The following is a 14,337-nucleotide window of genomic DNA, read 5'->3' as shown; positions in this document are numbered from 1 at the left end:
TAGTAACACCACGGAACATCAGTTAAGTTCCCATTTCCAAATAATTTACCACATCAGTTCCCCTTTGTTCCAGATCCGCCCATTCAACACAGATTACACACACTTAACCGAAAACACAATTAAAGGAGCCCTCTTATGGCTCCTTTGATTGTGTTTTCCCTACATAATGAGAGAGTAAGTTAGCCATCTGGCTAACTTACTCTCTCACTTGACTGTGTTTTCCCTACATAATGAGAGAGTAAGTTAGCCATCTGGCTAACTTACTCTCTCATTATGTAGGGAAACAGCTCGCACGAACGCAAGCACGAATTAACACACAAGACACTCCCAGATAAGTGTCGTCACTAATTTCATCAAAAGTTCATGACGTCATTATACAGATCATTGTTCACGTCCAAGAATCAGCCCCAAACCAGATTCAGAAAGCATATCTGCATCCGCCCGCGCATGGAGACACAGGATGAGGTCTGTTCTGCTTAGGCAGCAACCTTAGACATCGCGCCACCCAAGGAAGTTCTGTCAGCATTTCCGAAGCTGAGCTATTTTGTCACCTTAGGACCACTGTTTCCATGGAGAGTTGAATTGATGACCCCTACATTCTATGAATGTCACAGCCCATCACATTACAACGGTGTCTTAATTATATTGTCAATTACTCATTATTAGTCACAGGAAGTTGAACCAAAACACCATCGCAATAAAAATCTTAGACCATCATAAAATCCTTGACCTGCGACTTCGCACCAAACTTACTCAGCTTCGAGCAAAAATGCCGCTCCCCCTACAGGAGGTTTGTTTGTACGTTGCATGGAACCAGTGGTCTTTCAGCAACGGGACCAACGGCTTTACGTAGCTTCCAAACCACGTCGAGAGTGAACTTCTATCACCAGAAATACACATCTCTCACTCATCAATGGAATCCCCGAGAATCGAACCCGCGACCACCGACGTGGGACGCCAATGCAATACCAACCACGCCACTGAGGTGCTTCGCCTCCAGGAGGAGGTATTAACATGTTAGATTATTGACTCCGCCGCAAAAAGGAGGAATTAACATGTTAACCCCACCTAAAAGGGGATGGGTAAAAGATACGAAAAAAACCACTCCATAAATCCAGAATCCAGTTGGGAGGAGAACCAGAACTTGCACAGCCTAAGGAGGTGGTGCAGAATTCGAACCGAGGGTGGCTAAATTTCAGAACGACAGAAGAAGCCAGAAAAGAAGAAGAAATATTGACAGGGTCCAAAAGAGATTTATCAGCTTTATAGTTGTAACTTGTACACTGTACCACATTAAAGAAAGAAACTGCCGCTCGTCTCACTCAAACTTCTCCTGAAAGACTAAGACTACAAAGATTACTAATTCAGAACTAACCTTAAGAAGAAGCCTAAAGTTAAACATAGAACCAGAATGCAGAACTAATGATCAAGAAGAAAAAGCAGATAAGCGATCATATAACTCGAACACTCTACCTTACAAAAACGCACCACATATAAATGGTGCCAGCGCTTGTGGATCCAGGAGACATAACGTACAGTGAAGATAGTTGAATACATACATACACCTTTCGAGTTACAACAGTGATACCAATCGACGAACAGAACTTAGATTTAATAACGACGGCGAAGAATAATAGTGATCGATAAAATCCTGCTTAAAGACGTAAACGAAAGTTGCAATCATAGACTTTATACAACGGTGAAAACAGTTTTGTTTTCCCCGCGAAGAAAAAAGACGAGACGTAGCGTGTTATGAAACGAAGGCATATATAAACGGATATTTCGGGATTAACAAAAATGTCCAGGTCACTTTAAAGAAACGAAAAAAAAATGCCCGTGGGCTAGATTCAAGATTTAAAAGCAGCCTCCCACAAGTGCTCACAGGTAAGTTGGTCAGAAAACAACATAAATATTTGTATATGACTCTTTGTGCTTAAAACTAAATGTATTGTTTTCTGACTAACTTACCTGTGACCAGTTGTGGGTGGTTGCTTTCAAATCTTGAATCTAGCCCAAGGGCATTTTTTCTTTTTCGTTTCTTTAAAGTGACCTGGACCTTTTGTTAATCCCGTAATATCCGTTTATATATGTTTGCCTGTGCTGCGTTTGTCATTGTTCTGATCAGTCTTGCTCTTGGTAAAGGGTCGTTAAGACCAACAGATCTCGGGCAGTATACTCGTTTTTAATTTCCCCCGTGGCATTACCTTTATTTATACATAGCAACACGTCTTATATATTTCGTGATCAAGTTATTAATATAAGTACACACACACACACACACACACACACAAATATATATATATATATATATATATATATATATATATATATATGTGTGTGTGTGTGTGTGTGTGTGTGTGTGTGTATGTGTGTGTGTGTGTACTGAACTTCTGCCTTTCATTTTACTGCGATATTTCCTTACATACTGAAGTACGTGCATCTATTGTGATTTTTAAGTATACACACATACAGACACACACACACACACACACACACACACACACACACACACATATATCATATATATATATATATATATATATTATATATAAATAAATGGTTTTCTCTACCATTCTTATAAAATAAATTACAAATGACATAACCTTAAACTTTGTTCAACATTACTTTTAGGCTCGTATGTGTACAAGCATGAACGTATGTATACATGCATACACAATCTAGTACTCCATTATAGGAAAAATAATTAAAAACGAAACGAAAATATAAATGAAATACATTTCCAATAGCAAGAACGAAATCTAATATTGACAGCCATATTTGAACTACAAATGCTTCTTAAAGTAACTCTTCAATCTCTCTCTCTCTCCAAGACTAAATTGACATTTATTCCATCGTTCCAGGTCCATGGGAATACACCGGAATCGATTCCCAGCAACCCCTCTGTTGCGACATGGGCCAGCAGGAACACTGCATTGCCTAGACTGAGACACAACACCAAATTTGAAAACCAACATTTTAATCCTGTGTATTCAAAGTTATACACCTCATGTGTCACAGAAAAAGTATTCAAAAGTTGTAAATTTCTATGTGAATATATTGTACAAAAGTGCAGACTTACTCATTTCAATCTTTTCCTTTTAATTGAAAAAAAGACCAATCATTTGGTCTTTAGCCAGAAGGCTTTGTCTATAGTTTCTCAATATCATGGTTGGAAAAAAAACCACCAGGGAGAGATTATAGACATTTAGTGTCAGCCGCCATGTGGTCTATTTCAATGAGAAAATTTGGGCAAAGGACCCGGGGGGTGGTCTCACTGTTTACCAAAACGACCGAAAAGACCCCAGATATGTTTGTTTTTATAAAAGTAAACTTGTTTGAACTGTAAATAAGCATTTCATCGGCTGACATTTGTTCTGTATTGTATGTATGGTGGCCGCTAGTTTTAGCAACTAGCTACGCAGGCTACCATGCATGCCATTGTACTAATATACAGTGTTATACTACACTCTATATTAGTATATTATACTAAGAATGGTTAAGCACTTGACTGATTATTTATTGAATAAAAAGCCACACATCTGGACATAGTATTCAAGTAAAACATGACATTTATTATTATTATTATTTATTTATTTTTTTTTTTTTCTTTTTTTTTTTGCTCTATCACAGTCCTCCAATTCGACTGGGTGGTATTTATAGTGTGGGGTTCCGGGTTGCATCCTGCCTCCTTAGGAGTCCATCACTTTTCTTACTATGTGCGCCGTTTCTAGGATCACACTCTTCTGCATGAGTCCTGGAGCTACTTCAGCGTCTAGTTTTTCTAGATTCCTTTTCAGGGATCTTGGGATCGTGCCTAGTGCTCCTATGATTATGAGTACAATTTCCACTGGCATATCCCATATCCTTCTTATTTCTATTTTCAGATCTTGATACTTATCCATTTTTTCCCTCTCTTTCTCTTCAACTCTGGTGTCCCATGGTATTGCGACATCAATGAGTGATACTTTCTTCTTGACTTTATCAATCAACGTAACGTCTGGTCTATTTGCACGTATCACTCTATCTGTTCTGATACCATAGTCCCAGAGGATCTTTGCCTGATCGTTTTCTATCACTCCTCCAGGTTGGTGCTCGTACCACTTATTACTGCAAGGTAGCTGATGTTTCTTGCACAGGCTCCAGTGGAGGGCTTTTGCCATTGAATCATGCCTCTTTTTGTACTGGTTCTGTGCAAGTGCCGGGCATTCGCTTGCTATGGTTTCATTTTTCGTATTGCACTTCCTACATATGGGAGAGATGTTATTTCCGTCTATCGTTCTTTGAACATATCTGGTTCTTAGGGCCTGATCTTGTGCCACTGTTATCATTCCTTCAGTTTCCTTCTTCAGCTCTCCCCTCTGTAGCCATTGCCAATTGTCATCGCTGGCTAGTTCTTTAGTCTGTCTCATGTATTGTCCGTGCATTGGTTTGTTGTGCCAGTCCTCTGTTCTGTTTGTCATTCTTCTGTCTCTGTATATTTCTGGGTCTTCGTGTACTTTTATTAGTCCTTATTCCCATGCACTCTTTAGCCACTCGTCTTCACTGGTTTTCAGATATTGCCCCAGTGCTCTGTTCTCGATGTTGACGCAGTCCTCTATGCTTAGTAGTCCTCTCCCTCCTTCCTTTCGTGTTATGTATAGTCTGTCCGTATTTGCTCTTGGGTGTAGTGCTTTGTGTATTGTCATATGTTTCCTGGTTTTCTGGTCTATGCTGCGGAGTTCTGCCTTCGTCCATTCCACTATTCCTGCACTGTATCTGATTACTGGCACTGCCCATGTGTTTATGACTTTTATCATATTTCCGGCGTTGAGTTTTGACTTGAGTATCGCCTTAAGTCTCTGCATATATTCTTTCCTGATCGTGTCCTTCATCTCTTGGTGTTTTATATCCCCTCCTTCCATTATTCCCATGTATTTATATCCAGTCTCATCTATGTGTTTGATGCTGCTTCCATCTGGTAGCTTTATCCCTTCAGTTCTCGTTACTTTGCCTTTTTGTATGTTGACTAAGGCGCATTTTTCTATTCCAAACTCCATCCTGATGTCCCCAGATACAATCCTTACAGTCTGGATTAAGGTATCTATTTCCTTGATGCTCTTACCATACAGCTTGATGTCGTCCATGAACATCAGATGGTTGATTCTGTTGCCTCTTTTCTTGAGTTGGTATCAGGCATCCATCTTCTGTAGTACTTTTATCATGGGAATCATGGCTACTACAAAGAGTAGTGGGGACAGTGAGTCGCCCTAGAAGATCCCTCTCCTGATATTAACCTCTGCTAGTCTTATTCCAGAACTTGTAAGTATTGTATTCCAGTTGCGCATTGTATTTTTGAGGAAGCCGATGGTGTTTTCCTCTGCCCAATATATTTTCAGGCATTCTATTAGCCATGTGTGTGGTATCATGTCGAAGGCTTTCTTATAGTCTATCCATGCCATGCTTAGGTTGGTTTTCCTTCTCCTACTGTTCTTCATTACCATTTTGTCTATCAGGAGCTGGTCTTTTGTGCCCCTACACTTCCCTCTGCAGCCTTTCTGTTGGTGGGGGATGTGTTGTCTCCTCTAGGTAGTTGTATAGCCTTTCACTGATGATACCTGTTAGTAACTTTAACATTATTGGTAGGCAGGTGATAGGCCTGTAGTTACTGGCTATATTTCCCTTACTCTTGTCTTTTTGTACTAAGGATGTTCTTCCTGTGGTCATCCATTTGGGTGCATGGTGATTTGAGATATAATGCTAGAGTTGTTCTGCTATTCGTGGGTGTAGGGCCTTGAAGTTTTTGAGCCAGTATCCATGGACTTCATTATTTATATATATTATTTATTATAATTCACAATTATTTATATATATATTAATATATATATATATATATAATATATATATATAGTATATATATATATATTTTTTTTTTTTTTTTTTTTTTTTTTTTTTTGCTCTATCACAGTTCTCCAATTCGACTGAGTGGTATTTATAGTGTGGGGTTCCGGGTTGCATCCTGCCTCCTTAGGAGTCCATCACTTTTCTTACTATGTGCGCCGTTTCTAGGATCACACTCTTCTGCATGAGTCCTGGAGCTACTTCAGCGTCTAGTTTTTCTAGATTCCTTTTCAGGGATCTTGGCATCGTGCCTAGTGCTCCTATGATTATGGGTACGATTTCCACTGGCATATCCCATATTCTTCTTATTTCTATTTTCAGATCTTGATACTTATCCATTTTTTCCTTCTCTTTCTCTTCAACTCTGGTGTCCCATGGTATTGCGACATCAATGAGTGATACTTTCTTCTTGACTTTGTCAATCAACGTCACGTCTGGTCTATTTGCACGTATCACCCTATCCGTTCTGATACCATAGTCCCAGAGGATCTTTGCCTGATCGTTTTCTATCACTCCCTCAGGTTGGTGTTCGTACGACTTATTACTGATTACTGTTATTTTATTATTCATTATTATTATTATTATGATTATTATTATTATTATTTCATTATTATTATTATTATTATTATTATTATTTTTATTATTTTATTATTTATTATTACTTTATTTTTTATTTTGCATTATTTATTATTTATTATTATTAATTATTATTATTGTTGCTGTTAAGAAATTCAGTCTAGTGAAAACAAATTGTTAAAAAATATCTACAATTATATATTAAACATATATTTCTATGTAAAACTACAACAAAGACTTTCGAACACCTGAACGATGTTCCTCATTAGTGTAACGTTAAAATGTAATGGAGAGGATAGTTTCCTCCTAAAGAGCATCTAAAAAGGTGGGCGGGGCGCGGAAATAACAGCTTATCATCGAAGGGCTGGTCCGTGTGTTAAGTAATCCCAAACTCAACAGGCAGTTGCGCCAACCTCCTCGATCTCCGAACCTGTGAAGTTCCTCCTGCTTGCACTGCATAGGTGCCATAGTCGGAAACATCCACAGGGACATCGGCTATCTGGAGAGAGAGGGGAAGAGGAAGCAGAGCATCAAGGTTCACATGGTCAACGTCAGTTTTAAAATTAAAATCTTTTAAGTATTGCTTGGCAATGAAACTGTTTATAAAAGAACCTTCATCTGTAAACGACTTGTTATCTTCAAAAGATATTCCCATGTTTATAGCGGCACATTCAACTAATCTTCTCACGTGAGAATCGTCGCTTTTAAAAGCAATTTGTGCACCATCCCAATTGGTTCTGTGATCTAAATTAAAACTATGAGCCACCAAAGCGCGGCCCTGTGCATGAAGATCTTAGGCCCTTCTGTGTTCCCTTAATCTTACCTCTAATCCCCTACCACTTTCCCCGTCGTAACAACAACGACTGCAATCATGACAGGGAACCTTGTAAACACCGTTATTTCTCTTGGTACTGTTATTGTTCTTTGTAAGAGCTTTTGCCAAAGGAGGAATTAACATGTTAACCCCACCTAAAAGGGGATGGAGAAAGATAAGGGAAAGATCCGCTTCACGAATCAAGAATCCAGTTGGGAGGAGAACCAGAACTTACACCGCCTAAGGAGGTGGTGCCGAATTCGAACCGAGGGTGGCTAAATTTCAGAACGACAGAAGAAGTCAAGGAGGACTGGCAACCGTCGTTCAGAAAAGAAGTAGAAATATTGCCAGGGTCCAAAAGAGACTTATCAGCTTTATAGTTGTAACTTGTACTTGTACTCTTTACCACAGTGAAGAAAGAAACTGCCGTTCGTCTCATTCAAACTTCTCCTGAGAGACTAAGACTACAAAGATTACTAATTCAGAACTAACCTTAAGAAGAAGCCTAAAGTTAAACATAGAACCAGACTGCAGAACTAATTATCAAGAAGAAGAAGCAGGTAAGCGATCATATAACTCGAACACTCTACCTTACAAAAACGCACCACATATAAATGGTGTCAGCGCTTGTGAATCCAGGAGACATAACGTGCAATGAAGATAGTAAAATAAATACACATTTTGAGTTACAACAGTGATACCTATCGACGAACAGAACTTAGATTTAATAACGACGGCGAAGAATAATAGCGATCGATAAAATCCTGCTTGAAGACGTAAACGAAAGGGGCTATCATAGACTTTATACAACAGCGAGAATAGTCGAGACGTGGAAATGCTGAAGCGGATGAGTGTATTGCAGATGAACAAAAACACATTCCCATTAAATATTCAGCATTACTGAAGAATTTTTGACAAGGAAGAATCTTTGTCGAACACCGAAACAAGAAAACAGTGTCTTCTCGTCCCATTAAACAATCAACGTTACTGAAGAATTTTCGACAAGGACGAATCTTTGTTGGACAACGAAACGAGAAAACAGTGTCTTCTCGTCACATTAAAAAATTAACGTTACTGAAGAATTTTCGACAAGGACGAATCTTTGTCAAACAACGAAACGAGAAAACAGCGTCTTCTCGTCTCGTTAAAGAATCAACGTTACTGAAGAATTTTCGAAAAGAATGATTCTTTGTCGAATAACGAAACAAGAAAACAGCGTCTTCTCGTCCCGTTAAAGAATCAACGTTACTGAAGAATTTTCGACAAGAATGAATCTTTGTCGAACAACGAAACGAGAAAACAGCGTCTTCTCGTCCCGTCAAAGAATCAACATTACTGAAGAATTTTCGACAAGAATGAATCTTTGTCGAACAACAAACAAGAAAACAGCATCTTCTCGTCCTGTTAAAGAAGCAATGTTACTGAAAACTTTTCGACAAGGACAAATCTTTGTCGAACAACGAAACGAGAAAACTGCGTCTACTCGTCCCGTTAAAGAATCAACGTTACTGAAGAATTTTCGACATGGACGAATCTTTGTCGAACAGCGAAACGAGAAAACAGCGTCTTCTTGTCCTGTTAAGTAATCAACGTTACTGAAGAATTTTCGACATAGACGAATCTTTATCAAACAACGAAACGAGAAAACAGCGTCTTCTTGTCCCATTAAAGAATCAACGTTACTGAAGAATTTTTGACAAGGACGAATCTTTATCAAACAACGAAACGAGAAAACAGCGTCTTCTCGTCCCATTAAAGAATCAACGTTACTGAAGAATTTTCGACATGGACGAATCTTTGTCGAACAACGAAACGAGAAAACAGAGTCTTTTCGTCCCGTTAAAGAATCAACGTTAATGAAGAATTTTCGACAGGGACGAATCTTTGTCGGACAACAAAACGAGAAAACAGCGTCTTCTCGTCCCATTAAAGAATTAACGTTACTGAAGAATTTTCGACATGGACGAATCTTTGTCAAACAACGAAACGAGAAAACAGCATCTTCTCATCCCGTTAAAGAATCAATGTTACTGAAGAATTTTTGACATGGACGAATCTTTGTCGGACAACAAAACGAGAAAACAGCATCTTCTTGTACCGTTAAAGAATCAGCGTTACTGAAGAATTTTCGACAAGGACGAATCTTTGTCGAACAACGAAACGAGAAAACAGCGTCTTCTCGTCCCGCTAAGGAATCAGCATCACTGAAGAATTCTCGACAAGGACAAATCTTTGTTGAATCTTTGTCGAACAACGAAACGAGAAAACAGAGTCTTCTCGTCCCGTTAAAGAATCAACATTACTGAATATCGACAAGGACGAATCTTTGTTGGACAACGAAACGAGAAAACAGCGTCTTCTCGTCCCGTTAAAGAATCAACGTTACTGAAGAATTTTCGACAAGAACGAATCTCTGGCGAACAACAAAACGAGAAAACAGCGTCTTCTCGTCCCGTTAAAGAATCAACGTTACTGAAGAATTTTCGACGAGGACGAATCTTTGTCGGACAACGTAACGAGAAAACAGCGTCTTCTCGTCCCGTTAAAGAATCAACGTTACTGAAGAATTTTCTACAAGAACGAATCTTTGTCGAACAACGAAATGAGAAAACAGTCTTCTCGTCCCGTTAAAGAATCAACGTTACTGAAGAATTTTCGACAAGAACATATCTTTGTCAAACAACGAAACGAGAAAACAGTCTTCTCGTCCCGTTAAAGAATCAACGTTACTGAAGAATTTTCGACAAGAACGAATCTTTGTTGAACAACGAAACAAGAAAACAGTCTTCTCGTCCCGTTAAAGAATCAACGTTACTGAAGAATTTTCGACAAGAACGAATCTTTGTCGGATAACGAAACGAGAAAACTGCGTCTTCTCGTCCCGTTAAAGAATCAACGTTACTGAAGAATTTTCGACAAGGACGAATCTTTGTCGAACAACGAAACGAGAAAATAGAGTCTTCTCTTCCCGTTAAAGAATCAACGTTACTGAAGAATTTTCGACAAGAACGAATCTTTGTCAAACAACGAAACGAGAAAACTGCGTCTTCTCGTCCCGTTAAAGAATCAACGTTACTGAAGGATTTTCGACAAGAACGAATCTTTGTCAAACAACGAAACGAGAAAACAGAGTCTTCTCTTCCCGTTAAAGAATCAACGTTACTGAAGAATTTTCGACAAGAACGAATCTTTGTCAAACAACGAAACGAGAAAACAGAGTCTTCTCTTCCCGTTAAAGAATCAACGTTACTGAAGAATTTTCGACAAGAACGAATCTTTGTCGAACAACGAAACGAGAAAACAGAGTCTTCTCGTCCCGTTAAAGAATCAACATTACTGAAGAATTTTCGACAAGAACGAATCTTTGTCAAACAACGAAACGAGAAAACAGAGTCTTCTCGTCCCGTTAAAGAATCAACGTTACTGAAGAATTTTCGACAAGGACGAATCTTTGTCGAACAACGAAACGAGAAAACAGAGTCAGTCAAGATTGATTGTGAAACACAACAGGTGAATTCGACAACGAAGAAAGCGATATCGGAAAAAGCAAAACGAACGAACTTACATAAGTGCGCTGGAGCTGAATTTTTTTTATTCTTTCTCTATAAGAGTGTGTGAAAGATTATAATTTCTTTTTCTTAGAAAATATAATTTTTTTTTAATTCTCTCTCAATAAGAGTATATAGGTTAAAAAAAAAAAATTTTTTTTTTTTTTATGTTTGATAGCTAGGAAATCTTAGTATTTTTTTACACTCGCTTGGTGATATATGACTTTGAATACATTTGTATTTGTGTTCCATTTATTTGAATAATTTCTTTTAACAGGCTGTGCACGTTGAGTTTAAATTAACGAATTTTTTTATGTATACCAGTATACTTTTGAATTACAGTGCATGAGAATTTTTTTGAGTTACTGTTGTGCATAGTGAACTATACATATAATTTTTCTTTGAATATTATGTTGTGTATCATTTTATTTGACTAATTGTTGGTGATACTTTTATGCCCAATTTCACATATGATTTTTTGCTATTATGTAATGATGAGTAGCATATGTGAATAATATTTTTGGGAAATGCATAAAGCATTTAACGAATTACTCGACACATACAATTTAAGACCAACACCAGACAGACGCAGTAGAATCCCAGTTCCAATTTCACAAACCTTGGTAATTCAAGGAAATACTAACCCTAATAACACAAATAACAATAATCATAACAATGCCAGTTAGTACTATTAATAATATAATTACTAATAGTACTAACACGTTTCGAAACAGAAGAATGAATCAGGCAGCTGTAATAACACAAGCCACACGTTTCTTTGGACAAGTTGAAGCTTCCAATCCAGACAAAAGTAAGCTAGAATCATATACAGTTAATCATTGGTTAGCTGATGCTGACAGCCGCATATCTTCAGGGGGAATAACAGATGAAAGAGCTAAAACTAATGAAGCCTTGCTTCTCTTTAGTTCAGAAAACGGTGATGCACATAAAACTTTGAATTCTGATAGTTTCAGCAAATTAACTAAATATGATGAATTCAAAACAATTTGTTTGATGCTCTGGGAACCCCTGAGTAAAGAATATACATTTTATAATGTTACTAAGTTCCTAAGTCCCCAATATGAATTCATGGCTGATCTCTACGAAAATGTTGAAAATGCCATAGACAAATTAATAGAATACTTGAAGTCCACAAACATCACCATTGGAGATAAGACACAGTTTGGTGATGATGAAAGGGGATTAGTTAATGTAAGATACGTCTTGAACTACTTGGCACATGGAACCATATATAATGCTCTAGGAGAAAAGTAAAAGAAGGCCTTTCGAAAAATTGAAATTGATCCCAAGAATAATAACCTTCAAACATTAAAAACAATGAAACAAGAAATACAGAAGGCAGAGATAGATTTTTCCAAGGAATTTGAAGGGGTAATAGAAAAACTAAATGAAAGGAAAGGCAGAAATGACTACCATTCAAATAGAACGAATAATAATGCCAGACGAGCTAGGAATAGATCCACTCCTTTTCAAGGGAAATATAACAGAAAATGGAATCCTAACCAGAAAGGAAGACAGAATTATTCAAAGAATGGTCCACCCATCACATATAAGCCAGGTCAATCTTCAAACACAAATAATTCAAGTCAAGGAAACTATTCAGCTCAAGGAGCAAGACCAAAGGCAGCATGTGAAAATTGTGGGTATGCAAATCATTCCACTAATGAGTGCAGAAAGCCTAGAAGCTGTGCAATTTGCAAGAAGGTTGGGCATTTAACTAAAAGCTGTTGATTCAATAATAAGGGAACCAATAAGGAAGTAACAGAAGTAAATAACAGCCGTCCAATTCCACATAACTCTTCAAGCCAGTGACAATTAACCCCTTCGCAGAAGAAAGAAAATAATTCCCTTCAAGATGCTAGAAGAGAAAAAGATATAGTAGCTAGGTAAGGAAAATGAAGGTTCGTCCGCATTTTCCTACATAAATAGCAAAGAAGTAGTATTCTCCATGAAAGAAGAAGAAATAAACAGACAGGATCTGCCCATTGTGAAGATTCTAATAAATGGAAGGACTTGTACTGTAATTATAGATTCTGCCAATACAGTAAATAAAATAGATAAATTAACTTTAACCAGATATTTAGGCATTTCAGAAACTCTGATTCAGAGTCAAAATGAAGTTATAAGAGGAATAGAAGGTAAACAAATTACAAGTCTAGGAAAAGTGAACTTGGAAATAGAAGACAGATTTTTTCCCGCACAAGTATTATTTTCATTTAATTTAATGAGAAGATGTGGAACAATACTAGACAGCAGTGAAGGAAAGATTAGCCTGAAACAGGATAGTCAGAAGAGCGTATGTTTTGCGCTTGACGAAGAAAAGCCTCACCCAAATCTGATCAATTTGTCTAAGACAGTTTCGACAAGCGAGAGAGACATACGAGAAAGGCAAGATAAAATAGAAACAGACAGAAAAAGAAAAAAGGAATTCCCACCATTACAGAATACAGAATCAATGAAATGTGCACATATAGATGATAATTATATACTCAGATTCAAGTAATTACTCAGATATAAATAATGGTGATCACCGAAACTGAATATAACGAAAATCAAGTTGCTTATACAAATACCTATACAGATACATGTACTAATTACTGTAGCAATGTAGTAATGAGTCACGAGGAGGAAGGGAATATATTAAATGAAGTATTGTTTTAGATAAAAAAAGAAATCAGACATAAACAGTATATTAGAAGTAACAGAAGAAACCACTGAAAATGCAGAACTTTGTTATTTTTCACACATAGAAGATGAAGAGATATGTTGCGTTAGCACAGCTGATGATAATAAAGTACAATTTATACTCAATAGAGCAGTAACTTTAAATCCAAAATGCTCAACAAAAATATATCTAAGAGCAAAAGAGAATGTAAGGGTTAAAGATGTTCTATTGTTGAACGATGAACTGCCAGATTTTGTCAGAGTGGATAATTCACTAGTCCACATGAATGGTGATAATTGTGAAGCTTATGTCCAAAACTATTCGAATAACAAACTAACACTATACGCAGGCACTGTCTTTTGCATAGGAATACCTATTAACAATCCTTTACTAACAGTAGAAGAAAAAGCATTTTCTCTATAAATGACCAAAACTCTCAAATAAATCAGCAAGTAAATAAAACAGATTTTCCAGAAAACAGAAACAAGTTAATTCATGTGCTAGAGAAATATAGAAATGTAATAGCTGTAGGAGATAAACTAGGAAGAACGAATGTCCTACAACATAAGATTTTGTTAGATGATGGAGCCAAGCCATTTTTTATTCCTAATTACAGATTATCAATAAGCCAGAGACCCATAGTTGATAATTTGATAGAATACATGAAAAGAGATGCAGTAATAATTCCTTCTAAATCTCCATATAATTCTTCCTTGTTGCTTGTTCCAAAGAAAGATGGCAGTTGGAGACTTGTAATAGACCATAGAAAATTAAACTCCAACACAGTTCTAGATAGAATGCCGATGCCGGTAATTCAAGATATGTTAAGCTCAATT

This window comes from Macrobrachium nipponense, chromosome 10 (assembly GCF_015104395.2).
Source record: "Macrobrachium nipponense isolate FS-2020 chromosome 10, ASM1510439v2, whole genome shotgun sequence".
NCBI classification, from domain to species: domain Eukaryota; kingdom Metazoa; phylum Arthropoda; class Malacostraca; order Decapoda; family Palaemonidae; genus Macrobrachium; species Macrobrachium nipponense.
This window is presented reverse-complemented; position numbering follows the sequence as displayed.